Source organism: Tiliqua scincoides, chromosome 3 (genome assembly GCF_035046505.1).
Source record: "Tiliqua scincoides isolate rTilSci1 chromosome 3, rTilSci1.hap2, whole genome shotgun sequence".
NCBI lineage: Eukaryota > Metazoa > Chordata > Lepidosauria > Squamata > Scincidae > Tiliqua > Tiliqua scincoides.
Window position 1 is genome coordinate 230,336,046 of NC_089823.1, and position 17,174 is coordinate 230,353,219.

The 17,174-nt window shown below is 47.4% G+C and overlaps 1 protein-coding gene across 7 annotated transcripts in view; it reads right to left on the reverse strand.

The window, feature by feature from the left end:
- The window catches only part of GNB4 (G protein subunit beta 4), a 67,327-nt gene that overhangs the window by 35,259 nt on the left and 14,894 nt on the right, over window positions 1–17,174 (reverse strand). For 2 of the 7 annotated variants that reach the window (XM_066619482.1, XM_066619481.1), the window contains exon 1: window positions 13,388–13,492. The exons of 3 other annotated variants lie outside the window; for them this stretch is intronic. The gene's annotated coding sequence lies outside the window, so the exon portion shown is untranslated. Of the gene's footprint in view, window positions 1–508; window positions 572–13,387; window positions 13,493–17,174 lie in introns of those variants that run through there. 2 more of the 7 variants (XM_066619486.1, XM_066619485.1) reach the window with 2 other exon arrangements.

A 17,174-nucleotide genomic window follows, 5' to 3' on the forward strand; every position in this document is an offset into this window, starting at 1 on the left:
CCACCCTGTGAGGTGAGGCAGAGCCTCCATGCCACTGTCCTCCAAAAACTTCCCCTGCCCTGTGAGGTGAGGCAGTGGGAGGCTCTGCCTCGCCTCACACGGGGGGGGGGGTACTTTTCAAAGGACTCTGGCGGGGAGGCACTGCTTCACCCTACACAGCAGGGGAGGCTCTGCCTCACCACACACGGTGATGGTGCTTTTGAAGGCTGGTGGGGAGGCTGTGCCTCAGCTTACACCGCTGGGGGCTTTCCACAGTGGGGAGGCTCTGCCTCACCTGCCTCCCCACTCACAGCACGTCCCTGGCTGCAGAGCACGCGACCCACACCGCCCCCCCAGGTGGGTGCCGGTCCTCCCCCAGGAAGCGGACGCTGCTGCTGCTGCCGCCACCGCCGGCCTGCGAGGACCGCACCCGCCTTGGAGGCTCTGCGCCCCAAGAAGCCGCCCCAGCAGCAGGCGCCCCCCAGAAAAGGCGGGAATGCCTCGCGCCCCTCCCCCACCGGGGCTTTACCTCACAGCGAGGAACGGGGCCTCCCGCTCCGCACGACAGAGCCGAGGGAAGGGGAAGGGGCGCGGCCTCACGAATGCCACTCACCCCTCCGGCGCGCGGCAGCCAATGGCGTCGCCGCCCGCGGCAGCGCGCACGAAGACCTCCCTCCGCCCCGCCCGCGCAGCGGTGCCGCCCAGGCCGCCTTGTTGTGCTCCCGGCCCCGTCGGGCGGGGTCCGCTGCCTCCCTCGGGGGGCCTCTTGCTGCCCCGCCCCGCCCCGCCCCGCCCTCCTGGATGCACTTGCCCGGGAGTAAGCCCCCCTGACCGCAGTGGGGCTTACTTCTGAGGAGACATGCCAAGGGTGGCGCTGGAGCTGCCAGCCATAAGCCTCCCTTTACTCGGGAGTAAGAGCCCAGCCCTGCCCTGCCCGTCTACTCAGAAGTAAATCAATAGTGTGACTAGGCAGTCCTAGACACACTTTCCTGGGAGTAAGCCCCATCAAACACAATAGGGCTTACTTCTGAGTAGACACCCCTAGGTATGGTGCTCTAAGGCGCTGGACTTGCCAGCCTTAAGCCTCCCTTTACTCAGGAGTAACAGCCCAATCCTACTCCTATCTACTCAGAAGTAAATCAACAGTGTGAACAGGCAGTCCTATGCAGTACTCACTTTCCTGGGAGTAAGCATCATTGAACACAATGGGGCTTACTTCTGAGTAGACAGGCTACAGGCTTGTGCTGTAAGTCTCACAGAAGTCAGTGGAACTGAGGCTGCAATCCCATACACTCTGAACACAATGGGGCTTACATCTGAGTAAACATGCCTAGGGATGGTACTCTGAGGCACTGGAGTTGCCAGCCTTATTTCTCTCTCTACTCAAGAGTAAGAGCCTAATCTTCTTCCTATCAGAAGTAAAAAATAAAAAAAAATGTAAGACTTACTCCCACATAAGTGTGAATCACTATACACACTTTCCTGGGAGTAAGCCCCATTTAAGTGGGGCTTACTTCTGAGTAGACACGCCTTAAGTAAGTTACTTAAGTTAAGTTACTTACTTCATTTAAGTAAGCCCCATTTAAGTGGGGCTTACTTCTGAGTAGACACGCCTAGGGCTAATGCTCTGAGGTGCTGGAGTCACCAGTCTTATGCGTCCCATTACCTGAGAGTAAGGGCCCAATTCTATTCCTATCCACTCAGAAGCAAAACAAAGACTCTTACTTCCAGATAGTGCACACATACACACTTCCCTGGGAGTAAGCCCCATTAAACATGATAGGACTTACTTCTGAGTAGACAGGCTATAGGCTTGTACTGTCTCACAGAGGTCAGTGGATCTAAGACTTCTATGGCTTCACTGAGGCTGCAATCCTACCCCTGCTTTCCTGGGAGTAAGTTCTCTTGACTATAATGGGACTTACTTCTGAGTAGATAGGTGTAGATTGGGCTCTGAGGCTTTGCCCCACCTCTGAGGGCTGCAGCCCAGTCTTACAGCCCTAGCTCAGTGTTTCTTAACCAGTGGTACAGGTACCACCAGTAATACTTGAGGTGGTGTCTGGTGGTACTCATGGGACCCCTGGACACCTGCCACCTGTTAGCAAGACCAAGAACGCAACACAACAAACAGTGGTAGGCAGGGTGATCAGATGCAAAGGAGGACACAGCGCCTATAATTTTAACCACTGTATAGAAGAGGGAATTTTAGCAGGTGCAGCTCAGCATGGAAGGGTTTAAAAAGCTACATCTGCCAAAATTCCCTCTTTTATACAATGGTTAAAGGTATGGGCACTGCATCCTCCATTGTATCTGGTCACCCTTGTGGTAGGAGGCTCCAAAGCATGCTTTTCTGTACTTGAAAAAGCTCTCCCTTCTACCCTGAGCCTCCTACTGGTGTTTGTCACTTAGCATCTGGCCTCCCAACTTAGGAGTAACTGGCAATGATATCTTCAGTTACTTCCAGTGGTACTTTAAAAAGGTGGACCATGTGAAGTAGTACATTTCATTGAGAAACACTACATTAGCCTATGCATGTTTACTCAGAAGCAAGTCCTACTGTTTAAGTGTGTTTAGTATTGGGGCCTTCAAAAACATTTTTGATTGACTATCTGAAAGGTGCACCTATCAATCAAGTACCATGCTTACAGCATGGTGTGATGCAAGTACTTACAAGAACTGTCATCTTGGGCATTTCCTCCCTGCAAAGGAGCAAGGAGCATGCCTCTTTCAAAATGAGGCCTACTGAGATATATGCATGATCCAATGACAATGATTTTTTTTCATTAGAACCATAGTTTTTCTCATCTGCAAGTTTATGAAATCTTTAATCAATTAATTTAAAAAGGATTGACTGAGATTTCTTTTACCGTGTTTCCCAGAAAATAAGACAGTCTTTTTTCTTTTTTTGCTCAAAAAAACACACTAGGTCTTATTTTCAGGGTAGGTCTTATTTTTTTTTATTTACAACAATCCACAGTCATTCATGTACAAGAGTCTACATTTATTCATGTACAAAAATATACCACACAAAAATATCCCCTCAGCACCCAGGAGGATCCTTGCCTGCCTGCCTACTCAGAAGTCAGTCCCTTTATCGTTAATGGGACTTACTCCCTGGAAGGTGCAGAGAGCCTCAGAGCCCTTTAGGCAGGGTTGCCTAGCTTACTGCTTCCCGCCTCAGCTCCTCCTCAGTGTCTTCAGGCAGCACAGCAGGCACTTTCTAGGTGGTGTACACTAGGTGGCATGCACAGGAATGCAGCGTTCCTGGTCATGTTGTCCACCCGCCCCCACCCGAGGACTGCTTCTGCGCCCCCCCCCCATCCGGGCCCTGATCACAACTAGGTCTTATTTTCAGGGTAGGTCTTATATTTCAGCGATTCTCAAAAAACACACTAGGTCTTATTTTCGGGGAAACAGTAATTGAGTGACAGCCTTGTGTTTGATAAAATATCATAGATCTAGTCACCCTGCTTCTTTTTATCCCTATGGGCCCAATCCTATACAACTTTCCAGCACTGATGCAGCCATGCGAACAGGGTGTGTGCACTGCAGCCTGCAGTAAAGGAGCAGTCATGGAAACCTCCTCAGGGTAAGGGAATGGTACTGGAAAGTTGGACAGGACTGGGCCCTAAGGCTGCATTCCTATGCACTTTTACCTAGGAGTAAATACCACTTAACAGAATGGGACCTACTTCTAGTAGGATTGTGCTGCATAGGATTGCACTGTTAGTGACTGAGTATTGAATCAGGATTTTCCTAGTTGAATTCTACCTCTGCCATGAATGCTCACTAGGTAGCCATAGGCAAGCCACTCTCAGCCTCAGCCATCTGCAATATGGGAATAATAATATTTAATGTACTGGGTTGTTATAAGAACATAAGAACAGTTCTGCTGGATCAGGCCAAAAGCCCATCTAGTCCAGCTTCCTGTATCTCACAGTGGCCCACCAGATGCCTCTAGGAGCATACAGACAACAAGAGACCTGCATTCTGTTGCCACTCCCTTGCACGGACTTTTCCTCCAGAAATCTTTCCAATTCCCTTTTAAAGGCATCTAGGCCAGATGCCTTCACTACATATCCTGTGGCAAGGAGTTCCACAGATTAATTATGTGCTGGGTAAAGAAGTATTTCCTTTTATCTGTTCTAACTCTCCCAACACTGTGGATATCCCCTGGTTCTGGTGTTATGTGAGAGGGAAAAGAACATCCTATCTATCCTCTGCATAATTTTGTACGTCTCAATCATGTCTCTCCCCTTAGGCACTTTTTTCCAAGACTGAAGAGCCCCAGATGCTTTAGCGTTCTTTACTTGTAAGAATTCCATCAAGATAATACACATGATGGACTTTGCACACTCGGAAAGCACTATGTAATAAATGTTAAATATTATTATTTTGAACACTTAATTGTAAGTAAACACCACTGAAGTTAATAGGGTCTCACTTCTGGGTAAATATGCAAACAATTGGTTGCACTTCTATGCAGGGCTTACATTAGAGCAAGGCTGCAAGGCTCATAAGAACAAGAACAGCCCCACTGGATCAGGCCATAGGCCCATCTAGTCCAGCTTCCTGTATCTCACAGCGGCCCACCAAATGCCCCAGGGAACACACCAGATAACAAGAGACCTCATCCTGGTGCCCTCCCTTGCATCTGGCATTCTGACATAACCCATTTCTAAAATCAGGAGGTTGCGCATACACATCATGGCTTGTACCCCATAATGGATTTTTCCTCCAGAAACTTGTCCAATCCCCTTTTAAAGACGTCCAGGCTAGACACCATCACCACATCCTGTGGCAAGGAGTTCCACAGACCGACCACACACTGAGTAAAGAAATATTTTCTTTTGTCTGTTCTAACTCTCCCAACACTCAATTTTAGTGGATGTCCCCTGGTTCTGGTGTTATGTGAGAGTGTAAAGAGCATCTCCCTATCCACTCTGTCCATCCCCTGCATAATTTTGTATGTCTCAATCATGCCCCCCCTCAGGCTTTTCTAGGCTAAAGAGGCCCAAACGCCGTAGCCTTTCCTCGTAAGGAAGGTGCCCCAGCCCCGTAATAATCTTAGTTGCTCTCTTTTGCACCTTTTCCATTTCCACTATGTCTTTTTTGAGATGCGGCAACCAGAACTGGACACAATACTCCAGGTGTGGCCTTACCATAGATTTGTACAACGGCATTATAATATTAGCCGTTTTGTTCTCAATACCCTTCCTAATGATCCCAAGCATAGAACTGGCCTTCTTCACTGCCACCGCACATTGGGTCGACACTTTCATCGACCTGTCCACCACCACCCCAAGATCTCTCTCCTGATCTGTCACAGACAGCTCAGAACCCATCAGCCTATATCTAAAGTTTTGATTTTTTGCCCCAATGTGCATGACTTTACACTTACTGACATTGAAGCGCATCTGCCATTTTGCTGCCCATTCTGCTAGTCTGGAGAGATCCTTCTGGAGCTCCTCACAATCACTTCTGGTCTTCACCACTCGGAAAAGTTTGGTGTCGCTCTACTCAGCAGATCTTACTTTCCCAGTATACGCACAACATACACATAGTGTTGTGCTGCATATCCTGCTGAAGTGAAGTGGTGCTTACTTCTGAGTAAGGACGTATAGGATCAATTGCATAACATCAGAACCACGGGACACTGAGTTAGGACAGACAAAATAAAATATTTCTTTTCCCAGCGTGTGATTAGTTTGTGGAACTCCTTGCCACAGGAAGTAGTGATGGCATCTTGCCTAGATGCCTTTAAGAGGGGATTGGACAAATTTCTGGAGGAAAAGTCTATCACAGGTTACAAGTCATGATAGGTATGTGCAAGCTCCTGATTTTCAAAGCAGACTACCTTGGAATGCCAAATGCAGGAGAGGGAACCAGGATGCAGGTTGTATCTTGCTGTCTTTGGTGCTCCCTGAAGCATTTTGTGGGCCACTGAGTTACAGGAAGTTGGACTAGATGGGCGTTTGGCCTGGTGCAGCAGGGCTCTTATGTTCATATTATGCTATGGTATTTTCTTGCGTAACACACTGCTTACACTTTCATTGAACACGCTTCCCTTTAATTGATAAAAAGCATGGTAATACCATGATAATGGAAAGATACATAAGAACAGAGCATAAGAACATAAGAACAGCCCCACTGGATCAGGCCATAGGCCCATCTAGTCCAGCTTCCTGTATCTCATAGCGGCCCACCAAATGCCCCAGGGAGCACAAGACCTGCTCCAGATAACAAGAGACCTGCATCCTGGTGCACTCCCTTGCATCTGGCATTCTGACATAGCCCATTTCTAAAATCGGGAGCTTGCACATACGCATCATGGCTTGTAATCCGTAATGGATTTTTCCTCTAGAAACTTGTCCAATCCCCTTTTAAAGGCATCCAGGCCAGATGCCGTCACCACATCCTGTGGCAAGGAGTTCCACAGACCAACCACACGCTGAGTAAAGAAATATTTTCTTTTGTCTGTCCTAACCCTCCCAACACTCAATTTTAGTGGATGTCCCCTGGTTCTGGTGTTATGTGAGAGTGTAAAGAGCATCTCTCTACCCACTTTATCCTTCCCATGCATAATTTTGTATGTCTCAATCATGTCCCCCCTCAGGCGTCTCTTTTCTAGGCCCAAATGCCGTAGCCTTTTCTCATAAGGAAGGTGCCCCAGCCCCGTAATCATCTTAGTTGCTCTCTTTTGCACCTTTTCCATTTCCACTATGTCCTTTTTGAGATGTGGCAACCAGAACTAGACACAATACTCCAGGTGTGGCCTTACCATCAATTTGTACAACAGCATTACAATATTAGCCATTTTGTTCTCAATACCTTTTCTAATGATCCCAAGCATAGAATTGGCCTTCTTTACTGCCGCCACACATTGGGTCAACACTTTCATCGACCTGTCCAACACCACCGCAAGATCTCTCTCCTGAGCTGTCACAGACAGCTCAGAACCCATTAGCCTATATGTGAAGTTTTGATTTTTTGCCCCAATGTGCATGACTTTACACTTACTTACATTGAAACGCATCTGCCATTTTGTTGCCCAGCCTCGCAGTTTGGAGAGATCCTTCTGGAGCTCCCCACAATCACGTCTGGTCTTCACCACTTGGAAAGTTTGGTGTCGTCTGCAAACTTTGCCACCTCACTGCTCACCCCTGTCTCCAGGTCATTTATGAAAGGGTTGAAAAGCACCAGTCCCAGGACAGATCCTTGGGGCACACCGCTTTTCACCTCTCTCCATTGTGAAAATTGCCCATTTACACCCACTCTGTGTCCTGGTCTTCAACCAGGTCTCAGTCCAGGAGAGGACCTGCGCTCTAATTCTCTGACTGTGGAGTTTTTTCAGTAGCCTTTGGTGAGGGACTGTGTCAGATATATATAGTCCATGGGTTCTCCCGCATCCACATGCCTGTTGACCCTTTCAAAGAATTCTAAAAGGTTTGTGAGGTAAGACTTACCCTTACAGAAGCCATGCTGATTCTCCCTCAACAAGGCCTGTTCGTCTATGTGTTTTGAGATCCTATCTTTGATGAGGCATTCCACCATCTTACCCGGTATAGATGTTAGGCTGACCGGCCTATAGTTTCCTGGGTCCCCCCTCTTTCCCTTTTTAAAGATTGGTATGACATTTGCTATCCTCCAGTCCTCTGGCACCATGGCCATTTTGAGGGACAAGTTGCATATCTTAGTCAAGAGATCAGCAACTTCATTCTTTAATTCCTTAATAACTCTTGGGTGGATGCCATCAGGGCCCGGTGACTTATTGATCTTTAATTTATCAATGAGGTCTGAAACATCTTCTCTTTCAACCTCTATCTGACTTAATTCCTTGGTCGGGAGGGGCTGTTTGGGCAGTGGTATTTGGGCAGAGGTCTTCTGCCGTGAAGACAGATGCAAAGAACTCATTTAATTTCTCTACCATCTCCAAGTCTTTTATCTCCCCTTTCCCTCCCTCACCATACAGAGGGCCAACCGCTTCTCTGGCAGGTTTCCTGCTTCTAACATATTTGAAGAAGCTTTTATTATTCCCCTTAATGTTGCTGGCCATGCGTTCCTCATAGTCTCACTTGGCCTCCCGTATCACCTTCTTACATTTCTTTTGCCATACACTCTTGTACTTTGCATTTATTAATCCAGATCACCTTAGAAAATTTTGCATGGTATGGAGAAAATGGCCTGAAAAAAGATTTTCTCCCTCTCCTACAACAGGAGACCAAGGTCAGTCAATGAAACTGGTTGCCAGTATATTTAGATTTTTTACTGCTCTTACTAATGCCTTGTTCTTGGTTAACAATCACTCAGGTGTGACAGTGGTTATCAGGAGATAAATTTGCCTTTCTATCATCTTGACCATGAGCTTTGTACAAGGTTGAAGATAGAACAATCCTGTGCTTGGCTGCTTAGAAGTAAGGTAAGTATGCATAGGACTGGAGCCTTCAGGCTAGCATATTTTTTTATTAAATCTATTTATACTGCTTTTCCACTTTTCAGAGGTTTATAAAGCTATGGAAAGAAACCATTAGAACAGCAAGCAATAACTTCATAATATCAAACAGTTAAAGAGCTAAGGCAGCCACAAGCAGGACTTCAAGGAAAAGCTTAAGTTATTTTTTTTACTCTTCTACTGTTGGGTTGAGTGTTGGATTTCAAATCTCCAGTCAGGTATAAAGCTTACTGGGTGGCCCTGGGTTAGTCACACTCTCTTAGCCTATTCTACCTCACAGGATTGTTATGAGGATAAAATATAGAGACCAGATTATGTACACTGCCCTGCATTCCTTGGAGGAAGCCCCTTCTAACTGGACAAAGGAACACCTTTTTAAAGTGGTGTCCTCATATTTAGTAAGGGAAGAGCAATTGTTCCTCTTCACCCCAGCATGGCATCTTTTTCAGTGGCTGTTGCAGGGATCTCTCTTGCATCTTTTTTCTTAGATTGTGAGCTACTTGGAGACAGGGAACCATTTATTTTGCTATCAACTTCTTTGTGAAATACTGTTTGTTGAAAAGCAGTATGTAAATAATATTAATAAATATACTAAATAAATAGAGTAGCATACAACTGTATGCATACAACTGTAATAAAAACAACATATTATGTTCTTATGTTCTTATATTGACCAGGAAAGGCTTAAAGCAGCCATTTTCAACCACTCTGCCATGACACACTGTTGTACTGTCGATGGTCTGCAGGTGTGCCATAGGAATTTGGGGAGGATCATTTGTTAGTAGGGCCACTGGGGAATGCGAGCCTGTTATCAGTGCAGTGTACTTGTCAATTGTTAAAAAACTAATGGTGTGCATTGACAATTTAGTGCAGCCATTTTCAACCATTGTGCCATGGCACACTGGTGTGCCACGAGTGGTCCACAGGTGTGCCACAGAAATTTGGGGGGAGGTCATTTGTTAATAGGACCAATGGGAGATGTGAGCCCCCACTGGCAGCATGGTGTGCCTTATCAGTTGTCAAAAACCTGGTGATGTGCCTTGACTATTTTAGTGCCTTGTCAGTGTGCCATGAGATGTAAAAGGTTGAAAATCGCTGGTTTAAAGCCTCAAAGCATTTCAAAATATCATAAAGGTCTGCAAGATTGGAATTTGAAATACGGGGAGGACTCATCCAAACCACTGGACTGTCTTTTTTTTTATAGGCACTTATTAGGGGATGTGGGGGCAGAGACAAAGGGGGGGGGGAAATGCTCACAAAACATTGAAGTGGGGGTTGTCTCACTAGAACACTTTTTCTTTTTAAAATGCTTCATGTGTTCTCCCACATTTGAGACATATGTTGGGGGCAGTGCTCAGATGCCAACAAAAGGAAGGAAAAAATGGATAAAAATGATTAAGGGCAACATGGTAGCACAGGCATCAGAAGGGAGATTGCATCATTTACTGCCAATGAAGTCAGAAGCACTATCCAATTGGCGCTCATGATGCATGGGAAACTACATTCCATGCAGACTCTATTATTTCAATAGGTGCACAAGCTGGGGAGAAAACTATGAGTGATGTCAGGAAAGCATGCTGGGTCCAGGCCCTGAAACAAGCTTTAGGGGCTCATAACAAAAAAGGGAGCATTGTGCAGACCTGAATTCTTCTCTGATTTGGATTAAAAGCTGAATTGAAGAGGATTTCCTGACACTTCCACACGCCCATCCAACTCTACAATCCCCCTTCCTTTTAAGCAACATAGCTGAGGCTGCGCCAGCACTCTGGCCACTAGAAGAGGGGAAGAAGAAGATCTGGACTCTGCCCTCCATGCTGATAGCACACCAGGAAGCACACCAGCATTCTTGGGAAATGTAATTTTCCCAAGGACTATTGTAATGGCTACATTTCCCAAGGGCCATTGGAGCATTTCTTTTTGGTGTAGTACCAACACATCAGAGCAGGGAGGGAGAGAACAGTTTTCCCTCTCCTTCTCTTGGCTGGACCTCCACTGCTGCTTCTGCTGTCCTAGCTGGGTAAGTGGTGTTTAAAAGGAAGAGATCTGGAGGATCAAGTGAGGTGGATACACAGGAAAAAGGGAGTGGGTGCCTGCTGGTTTGGCTTGGAAACTGAGTCAAGCTATTTCTGATTTTTTGGAAGTACCCCCCCCCCCCCATTTTCTGTACCAGTGTGACATGAGCCATAGGGAACTCACCCATCACTAAAAATGACATTTTCCCCCCAGCAACAAAATATTGCTATTCTCTGCAACAGGCATGCTAGTGATGTAAAAGATGCTCCACCACAATGGCCTCAACAACAACTGTGCCCTTACTGAACAATAAAACAATTGTCTAGTATGTCCCTGATCTTTTGTCATTTGTATTCATCATATTAAGAAATCCAACAGAAGATTCCTCCTCTGTCTACATAGTACACGAGACAATGCAACATCTTTTGGAGAAGCTTCAAAAATAGAAATTTAATAACCCGACCTAATTTGCATTCTGAAATCTCCAGAACCAATATGGCGGAAATTGCCTGAATTGTACTAGGAGTGCACGATGTATCCACAGAGCAGGGCACCATATTGGCCGTGCACATCTCTGCATTTTGAAAAGCAACCTGACTTGTTGGTCTCATTTGACACCTACAGGCAACAAGAATTTACAGACAGCAAGTCTGATCTGTTTACTAGATGCAAAATGCAAATTTAATTGCCCTACTGTCTCAGAAACCCATGTATGCATTTAATTTTAACTATACAGAAAACACTCTTGTGCCTTTTGGAGCTAGGATCTGATAAGTGGAGCAAGGAAAAAAAAATCTAAGAGTGATGTATGTCTAACTTCCAGGAAGCTCTAATCACCCGCAGTTGGAACACAGGATTCTCATTCTTATCAATACCAAAAGAGCACCCACCAACTATGGTCTGTTGTACAAAAAAGACAAAAAATGATCAATACTTTAGATCAGTGATTTCCAGCCTTATTCATCTCGTAGCACATGGGCAAGATGCTAAAATTGTCAAGGCACACCACCTTTTTTTTGGACAAATGACAAGGCACACCACACTGTTGTTGGGGGGGGGAGGGCTAACACATCCAAATGATCCTACTAATAAATGACCCTCCCCCAAACTCCTGCGGCACACCTGCAGAACATTTGCAACACACCAATGTGCTATGGCACACTGGTTGAAAATCGCTGCCTTAGACTAATGTCTCAATCCTAAAAGCATAGCTTAGAAATAAATCCCTTTCTTTCAGCAGGACTTGCTTCCATACAATAGCCTCAGTCAATCCACAGTTCCAGTCTGCATACAAACTGCTGCACAGCAGAATTCCACCACTCAGAGACTTATCAAATAGGTGGTCAAAAACTGTTGGCTCCACTGGAGCCTAGCACCGATTTGGAGACTGGACAAAGAAGCAGCTTCAGGTGATTGTCAATGGTGAACCCCATGAAGACCTGATCCAGCCATGTGTGCATCCTTATAGATGCAGGTTTCCCACACACACACATGCATGCCTTGTGCAGCACCTTTTTGCGCATGAAATGCATATGCAACCACTGGTGAAAAACCTGTTTCCGTGCAAATCATGGGCTGAGGTTCTTCTTAACCCATTTCTGCCTGGCCCACAGATGCACACATTTGGTCCCCATTGCATAAATGCAACATTGGGCAGAAATGGCTTAAGATTTGGCTTAGAACCTCATTCATGACACATATAGAAATGGCGGAGAAAGTTGATATGAACAGACTTTCACCGTCTAAAACGCACTGGAGCATAGATGCCAAGTGGATAAGATAAAAACTGAAAGACTAAACATTAAGGGGAAAAAAGCATGATCCAAGTTACAGTACTAAACCTAAGTGTTTGCTGGCTCATTGGCACATGGATATGAAACCACTTGTTGTAGTACTACACATGAACACAATGCACCACCAGGCAGGAGATGATTATGAGTGACAACCTTTTATTCAAGCTCTGAGCACCACAAACACATTTGCTAACTAATTTGGGAAAGAAAGACAAAAACATCCTTCTAACCAGGAAGTACAAGGGGGGGAGGCGAGGGTTGTAATCCATCATCAACAACATGCAGCCTGGCCACAACCAGTCAGTGCTGCAGTGTGCCAGCGGTGTCACGCCCACATTTGTCCCCTGATCCGCCCCTGGGATTTCCGCGAAACGCGGGAGGCTGCAGAGAAAGTCCCGGAGTGGGAGGGAGGCAGGGAGATGTGGGTCTTGGGTGTGTCTTTCAAGCAATCCTGCCTGCGGACAGCGCCTTTTGCGCTCGCAAGAGGAGACACCCTGTAGGCATGCAATGGGTGGCGTAGACAGAGGGGGGGCAAGGCACTGAGTTTTGCAGGAAGCCTCACCGCAGCGTTTTGCTCCCCCGCCTGAAATGGCTCCGAAGGGGAGGGGCCCCTTGCACGTTGCGGTGAGGCTCCCTGCAAAACTCAATGCTTTGCCCCCCTCTGTCTACGCTACCTGCAAACTCAATGCTTTGCCCCCCTCTAGCTGCGCCACTGCATGCACTGCAGGCAGATATTCGCATCGTTGCCCCCCCTTTGGCTACGCAACTGCATGCAATGCAGACAGATATTCGCATCATCAATGCGGGGGGGAGGGAGGGGTCCCATTACCAAAGATCAGAGGGAACTGCGCTTCCCACCCCACCCCCACCCACGGGCGTTGCCAGATTTTGGCCACAGCCTGGGGCACGCCTGCCTCTTTTGTTAAGGGGGGATGGAGGGGGGGGACAGACCACTCCTGAGGCTGGCCACTTGCCCCTCAACTGGGGCAGCAGAAGGAAAAGGGGCGATCCGGATGGGGGTTTCCAGGGGTCCTCACTCCCTGATGCAACACAGGGCATCCGCTCCTTGCAACCCACTGCATCTCAGCAGTGCAACTGCAGCACCAACCATCCCAAAGCGCATCTCTATAGAGAAAGGGGGGATCCCTACCAGATTGGCCGTTCTCTGGACTGGGCAGCTGCTGCGTTCACCTCCTCTAAGGATCCACCCGGAATGTCAGCACATCAATGCGCCCATTGTGCCCAGCAGCCACTCCGAAGCCTCGCTTGAACTGGAACAGTTCCTCTCCCACTTCCCCCTTCCCTCGTGTGCCCATCCAACGTGATGGACAGTTGCTATGGTTTCGCATCTCTGACGTCAAGGGCATTAAAGAGAAAGCTTTCCTGGCTGCTGCTGCTGGGGTAGCTCCCTCCAAGGAGCATGCACAGCCCGGAGGATTTCTCTGGCACTCTTAGTCTGGCTGGCAGGGCGTAGTCCCAGGGCTCCCACTCACTGCCCCTGAAATGGTTGCACTGGAGGAATTAGAACCAGATTCACCCCCAAACTGACAGGGGTAGCAATTAGCCACCCATTGGGCTTCTTTTGTCTTTTGCAAACTGTGTGCCCTGTGCAGACAACAAAAAAATGGGATTGGCACACTAGTTCTGACCAGTGGCATAGCTAGAGGGAGTGCAAAGCACTAAGTTTTGCAGGGAGCCTCACCGTGGCGTGCGGAGCTGTTCTGGGCAGCAGGAGCAAATCGGAGGTGCACACCCAGAAGGCTTCCCTGGAATGCTTCCAGAAGACATCCACCTCTGTTTTGCTCCCAGCACCTGGAATGGCTCTGAAGAGGGGGGGGGGAGCTTGCACACTGCGGGGAGACTCCCTGCAAAATTTAGTGCTTTGCACCCCCTCTAGCTATGTGACTGCTTCTGACCTCTGTGCATTGATCAGGCCTTCTGCACACAGCCTATCCCTGTACAAGCTGTATCCAGTATCGTAGCTAGAGAAGCGCACAAAGTTTTTGCAGGTACCTGAACATGCCGTGCAAGCAATCCCTCCTCCTCTTCTTCAGAGCCTTTCCAGGTGGTGAGAGCAAAATGGAGGTGCATGGGTTGAGTGCTAGTTGTGTACCTCATACAGTGGCAGCACTTTTAGAAGAATTCCAGTGGGGCAGCTCTGCCTCACCTGCCACCCACACATCACACGTCCCTGCTCTAGAGCAGATCACTAGTGCCCCTTGCTCTCTATAGATCAGGGGTGTCAAACTCGTTTCATATTGAGGGCCAAACAGCATTCATGATATCTGCTGAGGGCCAGAAGTGATGTCATTAGGAGGAAGTGATGTCATTAAACAGTTCATAACCAAAAATAAGCAATTTTTCTCACTTAGGAACTCATTAGCTGCAAATGACAGAAGAGAAAATACACAAATCTTGCTCATATTTCAAGATATAAGAGAGCCCAATTTTCAAGTGCGCTGCCCTTACAGCAGTAACACCTCGGCATTGCTCAGCAGCTGAGAGCATGAGGGCCAGATAAAAAGCTTCCGTGGCGCCTCATCTGGCCCCCGGGCCTTATGTTTGACACCCCTGCTATAGATTGTCTGTGGCAAATGCTTTAAGGCCTTTTGTAAAAAGGTGCAGAGATATTGTGGTCAGCCAGGTCAATTAGCTCCGTGGCTGCTCTTTTAGTACCTGACTTGAATTATGAGGGAATTCTGGTAACTGAACTACACACAGATGGGAGGAAGAGCATGGGAGGCCACCCCCCTTTTCTGAGTTTTTTCTTCCTGGTGGCAGCAACATACTCCTTGAGGGAATGTCCATATCAGCATGACATGTCTGTCATAGTTACCCCATGAGTGTGCGAGAAGGTCAGGTGTATGAATTCTGTGCTTCTCCTCCATCCCTACCCAGGGGACCTCAATGGCCTCACCAGATCATCACACTCACCATTGTAGTTCTCTGTCCAGTTAACTTTCCTAATGACCAGATGCTAGGAACCAACAGCAGGGGGTTACTATCATAATTATCCACCACTTTTGTGCTCCACAGAGACAATCCTAGACGGCTGGACTGGATGGACTTTTGGACTGATCCAGCAAAGCAACAATTATGTCACAACTGCCCCATGAGGAGAAGGAGAAGAAAGAGAAAAAAAGCAAGCAGGACATATCTTCCCCACCCCACACCTTCTGTTGACTTTCCAGTGTTTGATTTTATTTAAGCTGCTATCCTTGTTGGCTGGAGGGTGGGGTACAAATGCTTGAAGTATATATCAGCAACCATCCATCCCTGTTCTCTGACTCCTCTCTCAGCTGCCTAACCCTGTTGCTTTCCCAGGCTGAATGAACACAGCCTCCAACACCAAAACAAGGAGCGTAATTGTTACCAGAACTCCTCTGATTCAAATATGACATTTGTTATTCATTGCAGCTGCTGTTTATGCTGTTTCGTCTGCTGTCTGGCCCATTAGCCATAGATACCTGTTTTAAGAAACCAGGAATAATGTGTGACAAAAAAGCAGAATTTTATTTACAGCACTCTGTTACAAGAACAGATATATCAAGCACACAACACTACATTTAAAGGTTGGCAACCTTCAGTCTCGAAAGACTATGGTATAAGTCTACAGCACCCACAATTCCCAGGCGGTCTCCCATCCAAGTACTAACCAGGCCTGACCCTGCTTAGCTTCCAAGATCAGACAAAATCGGGCATGTGCAGGGTAACAGTTGCTAACACTACATTTATTTCCCTTAATTATGGTCTTTTTTTAAAGCCAAACTTGACAGACAATGGATATTATTAGAGCTGGAGAGAAGATAGAAAAGTGGTGTGATCTTCTCAACAAGTTCCACCAGCTGAATGGGGACAGGGCTGCAACCAAATCCACTTGCACAGGCAAAACACATTTCCCAGTGCAGAGAATCCATGCCCATGTCTCAAAGCCATTGCAATGGAGCCACTCCAGGCCAACCCATGCAAGCATGATGCCAAGGGAACAGCACAAGAAAGAAAAAAAGCCAGAGTTGGAAGGGCTTAGCAGGGATGCGGCCCTAGTTGGAATAACTAGTATGAAGAATCCTATCCTCCCTCCTAACTCATCTTTTGGTACAAAGTTACACCCACAGGATAGGTGTGATGTGAGATAAATGCACTCATCCAAGTCAATAGAGAGCCCCAGATGAACAACTCCCCCCCCCTTGCCATCCCACCACATAAATTCAACTAACCATGTATTGTATTAGCAACCTTCAGTCTCGAAAGACTATGGTATCGCGCTCTGAAAGGTGGTTCTGGCACAGCGTCTAGTGTGGCTGAAAAGGCCAATCCGGGAGTGACAATCCCTTCCACACCAGGAGCAAGTGCAGTCTGTCCCTGGTCTGTCTCCCTGGCTATGGGCCTTCCTTCTTTGCCTCTTAGCCTCAGACTGTTGGCAAAGCGTCTCTTCAAACTGGGAAAGGCCATGCTGCACAGCCTGCCTCCAAGCAGGCCACTCAGAGGCCAGGGTTTCCCACTTGTTGAGGTCCATCCCTAAGGCCTTCAGATCCCTCTTGCAGATGTCCTTGTATCGCAGCTGTGGTCTACCTGTAGGGCACTTTCCTTGCACGAGTTCTCCATAGAGGAGATCCTTTGGGATCCAGCCATCATCCATTCTCACGACATGACCGAGCCAACGCAGGCGTCTCTGTTTCAGCAGTGCATACATGCTAGGGATTCCAGCACGTTCCAGGACTGTGTTGTTTGGAACTTTGTCCTGTCAGGTGATGCCGAGAATGCGCCGGAGGCAGCGCATGTGGAAAGCGTTCAGTTTCCTCTCCTGTTGTGAGCGGAGAGTCCATGACTCGCTGCAGTACAGAAGTGTACTCAGGACGCAAGCTCTGTAGACCTGGATCTTGGTATGTTCTGTCAGCTTCTTGTTGGACCAGACTCTCTTTGTGAGTCTGGAAAAC